Raw genomic sequence first — 6,052 nt, 5'->3', positions numbered from 1 at the left:
TTTCAGGAATTCCATTATTGGAGTTATCCAGGATGAAGGAGTTGTATGAATTACCAGGACCGATTGCGTTTGCACTGACGGGCTGCTCATTATTTCCACCCTGACATCTTTGCCAAAGTGATCAAAATTAGTTGATGCCATTTTACTCAACGCGTCTGCGGACTTGTTTTCGCTTCGCGAGATGTGTATGATTCTGAAGAAGTCAAACTGCTCAACGAGCTTTTTTGCCTGCTCTAGATACAGAGGCATTGTGTTCTCCTTGGCGTCATATAGGCCGTTGACCTGAGCAGCTACCAAGTAAGAATCAACATGCGCCTCTAGTCTTTTAACCCCAAACTTGCGCGCGATGCGCAGACCAGCCAGCAGGGCTTCATACTCAGCCTCATTGTTGGTACTCTTGAAGTCCAACCTGATAGCATAAGTATATTCATGATTATCAGGGTCCACCAGTTTGAGACCTGCGCCAGACCCTTCGCTGTTGGAGGCTCCATCAGTGAATAGCCTCCAAACATCTTCTTCATCATTTGGTCGCGGAGGGTCTACCTCGCGCTGAGCTTCTTCAATCTTTCCCTCTGGGATTTCCGTGATGAAATCCGCCAAAACTTGACCCTTTATTGCTGGACGGGGCTTATAAGTGATCGTGTGTTCACCTAATTCCAGCGCCCACTTTGTCAGCCTTCCGGAGAGCGCGGGACGTCGCAAGACTTGCTGGATGTTGTAACCAGTCAGTACTTCAATAGGATGACCATTGAAGTATCTATGGAGCTTGCGCGACGCGTGTGTTAGCGACAAAACTAACTTTTCCATGATTGAATAGCGCGTCTCAGGGTCTGTGAGCACCCGACTCACATAGTATATCGGCGTTTGTATCCCCTTGCGATCCACCAATAATACTGCGCCGATCGCGCGGTCTCCAGCTGACAGGTACAATGTAAGGGTCTCGCCAGGAAGTGGAGCTGTGAGCGCTGGCAATTTAATGAGACATTCTTTTATCTCAGTGAAAGCTTGCTCAGCCTCAGGCGTCCACTTGAATTGGCTCTTCTTCAAACAGTTCCTCAAGGTGTTAACGAATGGAGTAGATTTGCTGGCGTGGTTAGCTAGGAACCTGTTGATTGACACCAATCTACCATTCAGCTTCTGAACCTCTTTCATGGTGGCTGGTGAAGGCATGTCAAGGATGGCTTCCACCTTCTCAGGATTCACCTTGAAACCATCCTTAGTGACCATTACACCAAGAAATTTCCCCTCTTCCGCGCCGAAAGTACATTTGCTCGGGTTGAGCTTCATGTTAACTTCCGTTAGGCGCTGAAGAGTTTCCTCGATGTCGTTGAGCATTTGTCTCTCCTCCCTGCTCTTGATCACCAAATCATCAACGTAGACTTCTAGATTCCTTCCGATTTGTTCATTGAAAACAGAATCCATAAGTCTCTGATAGGTGGCGCCCGCATTCTTTAAACCAAAGGGCATTTTTGTGTAACAAAAAACACCCTTGTCGGTTCTGAAGGCCGTCTTGTCTTCATCCTGTGGTGCCATTTGAATCTGGTGATAGCCTTTGTAGGCATCCAAGAAACATTTGAGTTTGAATGGCGCCACGGAGTCCACCTTTGCGTCGATGTTTGGTAGTGGGTAACAGTCTTTCGGACATGCTTTGTTGAGGTCCTTGAAGTCAATACACATCCTCCATGACCCGTTGCTTTTCTTTACCATCACAGGATTGGCTACCCACGTCTGGTATCGGATCGGGCGGATAATGTTTGCGCGCAACAGGTCCTCAACTTGCTCATTCATGGCCTTCGCCTTTTCATCCCCCATGATTCTCTTCTTCTGAGCAATTGGCTCCACCGACTTGAACGTGTTAAGAGAATGTTGCGCCAAGTCTCGCGGTACTCCCGTCATATCGGAGTGTTGCCACGCGAAAACCGACGTGTATTTTGTGAGCAACTTTTTCATTCTCAATCTCGTTTCGTCTGAAATGGTAGCGCCAATTGTGACCGTTTGCTCTGGGAATTTTGGGTTTAAAATCCACTTCTCTGGCGCATTGTCAGCCATTGTAAGTTTCATTCTCCCTTCCCGCGGCGTGCTTGTCACTGCGCACAAATGATCGCGGTAAACAAATGCTACGCCTGTTGGTGTAGGGATCCCCAATGCGCCGTGCGCTGGCGACGGTACAGCATTAAATTGGGCAATCGTTCCCCTACCCAGGATCATATTGTGGCATGACGTGGTGGGCAAGACCAAGAAGTTGACAACTTCGGCTCGCTTGTGCTCATCATCCCCCATAGTTAGTTCAAATTGAATCTGGCCTAGGGGATGTATGATTTCATTTGAGACACCACAGATTGGTGCGTTCACAATTTCGAGCCGAGCTTGGTCTGCCGGGTCTAACTTTCTGAAACACTGCTCATACATAATGTCAGATTCGCTTCCAGTGTCCACCAGGACCTTTGACACTTCGTAATGAGCAATGTGTGTGGTAATAACGAGAGGACTGCTTATTGAAGGGCCTCCCCTGATTCTTGGGAAGATGACTTGCTGCTCGCGCCAATCTCCGTGAATTTGCGCGCTTCTCTTTCTTGACGTCTGCCCTTGTCGTCCCCCCTCAGCCACACAGATTCTTTTGTACTTCTTGCTGGCAGAGGCTCCCTCCGGTTGCTCATCTTCTATTCTTTGGTTTTTTACCAAGTGAGCCAGCCTGCCAGACTTTACATCCTTCTCGATCGCATCCTTTAAATGATGGCATGCGTCGGTGTTGTGGCCCGGGGACCTGTGAAATTCACAATATTTACCACTGTTTTGCGGCCCCTTGTAGTGTAGTTGCTTGGGAGGCTTGAATTGGACATTCTCAGTACTTAACACCTGTGAAGGTGTTTTAGTGAGGGGAGTCCATATTCTTGGCAGAGGTCTGCTAGGATCTCTGCCGCCCTCCCTCTTGTCACCCTCCCCGTGTTTACGAGCATCCTTTTGGGGCTGGGGTGAGCTTGGTTGCGCTTGTTTTTCCGCGGAAGAAAAACTTGTTGGCTGCAACCTGGACCATACAGAGTTCTGTTTGGCCCTCTTCTCTTTGCTGCGCGGTGATTCAGCCTGATGCGCTCTTTCTCTTGCCCTATCTTGGGCAATCTGTTTCTCATTTCTCGCGAAAACTCGCGATGCCTCCATTAACTTGGCCCACGTGGTGGGCATACCATCTTTGCTTACGAGAGCTCGTCGTAACTGATCACTGCGCGCGCCTTGTATAAAGGCCACGCGCAGGAGCTGCTCAGTTATGCCCCCGATTGCCAGGGACTCCTGATTGAAACGAGTGATGTAATCTTCAATCGTTTCATCATTCCTGCGGATGCAGTGCATGATGTCATCAGGATCGCGCGTGTGCCTGCGCTGCTGTACGAAGTGGGCCTGGAACTTTTCTAATAGTTCCTCGAACCCATCAATTTGCCCTGTCGGCAAGCTCTCGAACCATACTCGCGCTGCGCCCGTGAGGCAGCGGGCAAACATATGACACCATGTTGGCATCGTCCAGCTCTCTAGGTTTCCCGTGTTATAGAAACCTTGCAAAAAGTCATCTGGATCTGTCGTGCCATCATATTTCCCCAGACCACTTGGCATCTTGGTCTTGTGCTGGATGGGAGCCTGCGCGATGCGCGCAGTAAACTTTGAGTGTTTTACCAGGATGGCTGGTCTGTAGGGTGTGGTTACGTCCACTTGCCCTCTGACCGGTGGGCTGTATGGCATGTGCAGATCCGGATCTGCTCTGGCTCCTGGCGCCATGTTCACAGGCGCGCGGAGCTGCGAGCCTCCTGCATGAGTATCCCTTGTCTTTCTCATGCTATGCACCTCTTCATCACTGAACTCTGTGTGTGCAGTGTGAACAGAATGCCCTTCTTCCGGCGCGCGCGGCCTTTTTGTGGGCTGCTTCTCCATCGCTTGCCTTTGTGTTTGGTCGGCTAGCTTCTTCTGTTTGATCATTTCAGTGTACTTTTCCATCAGACGCCGCTGCTCATTTATGAGCCATTCATTCGGATCGTCTGCTTCATCTTCTGGACCCATTGGTCCCTTCAGCTTCGCGCCGGCCATATTTTGTAACGTGTGATCGTCTGGAGGAGTTTCAGTCTGGCCGTGAGGGGTTGTGACGAAGGGACGGTTGCTGGTGGTACGCGTAGAATCACGCGGAACCCTCAGAACCTGCTGTCCGTCGTTAACACCCTCACGTTCAATATCCTCCAGAGCTTGATCAACGTTACGAACTCCAGAAACCATGGTGATTGAATTTTTTAGATCTGGATGAGATCTGATTGCCGTTTGTAACAGTGGATGGCGCCAATGAAGAAACGTGGATCTACTCACTGGTAGCAGATCTACTTTCCTCGGGTGTGATTAAACTATTTCACCGATGGTTCTTCTGGATCCGAGTTCTTCCACCTACAAAATGAACAGCGCCGTTACTTACCCCTCAGAAAGGGACAGAGGGGTCCTCTTTGGGGTAACCCTCCGGCGTGAGAATCAGTATCTTTTGGAGAAGATAATAATGTTTGTAGGTAAGTCAATCTCAAGAGTATTGCTGAATCGCTGAATACCCTTGATGATGTGACTGTGTGTTTTTCTGTAACTGACTGTGAGTGAATATAATTCAATATGATTGAATGTGATATCACTGCTTGTAACTGTCAATGATTGAGTGTCAATGAATCTGTCATCAAAGTGGAGTTGATGCTGTATTTATAGTGCTAGGGTTTCCACTGGTTGGGCTCAGCCTCGTTGGCCTCCTCCAATCGCACTGCGCCATGTGTCCTCTGGGACACCTGGCGCTTTCTCGTTGGTTGTAATCATGTGGTAGCACATGTGTCATGCTGAGTTGTCGACCCTTCATTTGGCAGCTGTCAACATCAGCATATTCTTACTCCTTAAAAAGATGCCTTCTAGAAGATTGTCTGACGTGCACAATCAAGGTTGCCCTAATCCTGATTTGGATAAGGACGAGGTTGATTATGTGCACGTGTGATATGCGCCCATCCTGAGGATGCGCGAAGTCTTCTTTTTATTCTCACGCGCAGATATTTCATGCGCAGGTGTGATATGCACGAGCGTGTGATATGCGCCACGCGCTGGTGCGCCACGCGCATATGTGACGCGCGAGCATATGTGATGTGCAAGAGCATGCGATATGCGCCGCGCGCATATGTGATGCGCGAGCATATGATGCCTGAGCATGTTTTGTATGCGCCATGCGCCTGGGTTTTGGCTTTGTGCCTTCATAATGTCTTTATCTTGTGGGTTGACCCGCCTTGCTTGGTGTTGAGGCGGGGTACATACCTCTTCAATAGTGTTGTAGAGATACCTAATAGTAAAGAGTATATTGGATAAAGATTTAGGCAAAATCTTTGTATAAATAATAAAAAAATTTTGAAATATAAAACGAAACTTTTTTAATAAAAAATAACAAACTAATTAATACGATATGAAAGACAAAAATTAAAGAATTTACAATAAAATTACAAATTCCTAAATACTTCGGTATACAACATTTGATGTTGTATTTGAAAGATTACCATCACTATCTTGAATAACGACTTTGAGGCCATCTCCTCTTGTAACTCTTGATAAAGCGACATACAATTGACCATGTGTAAAAACAGGTTTCTTCAATAACAAACCAGCTCTTGATAAGGATTGTCCTTGACTTTTGTTTATGGTCATTGCAAAACATACGGCAAGCGGGAATTGTCTTCTTTGTAACCTGATGTGAAGTTTTTTATCTATAGGTATCAATGTAATTCTAGAAGTATAATGACGGTCTCCAATGCTGCTTCCCGAAATTATCTCTACTTGTATAACACGCTTACCCAATGAAACCACCTTTAATCGAGTACCATTACACAACCCACTTTTTTTATCAATATTTATAAGAAGCATAACCGTGACACCTACCTTTAACACTAACATATGGTTTGGCAAACTAGAAGATTTAATTCCATTAAGAATATCAGGTGAGCAGAAACTTTCATCTAAATTCTCACTAACCATTTCTGTTGGACATATACTATCTGAACTTAGATAT

Source organism: Bidens hawaiensis, unplaced genomic scaffold (genome assembly GCF_021521415.1).
Source record: "Bidens hawaiensis isolate Kalapana, Puna unplaced genomic scaffold, B.hawaiensis_p1.1 tig00027059_1, whole genome shotgun sequence".
Classification (NCBI taxonomy): Eukaryota; Viridiplantae; Streptophyta; class Magnoliopsida; order Asterales; family Asteraceae; genus Bidens; species Bidens hawaiensis.
The sequence above is the reverse complement of the archived record's forward strand: the minus strand, read 5'-3'. Positions refer to the sequence as shown.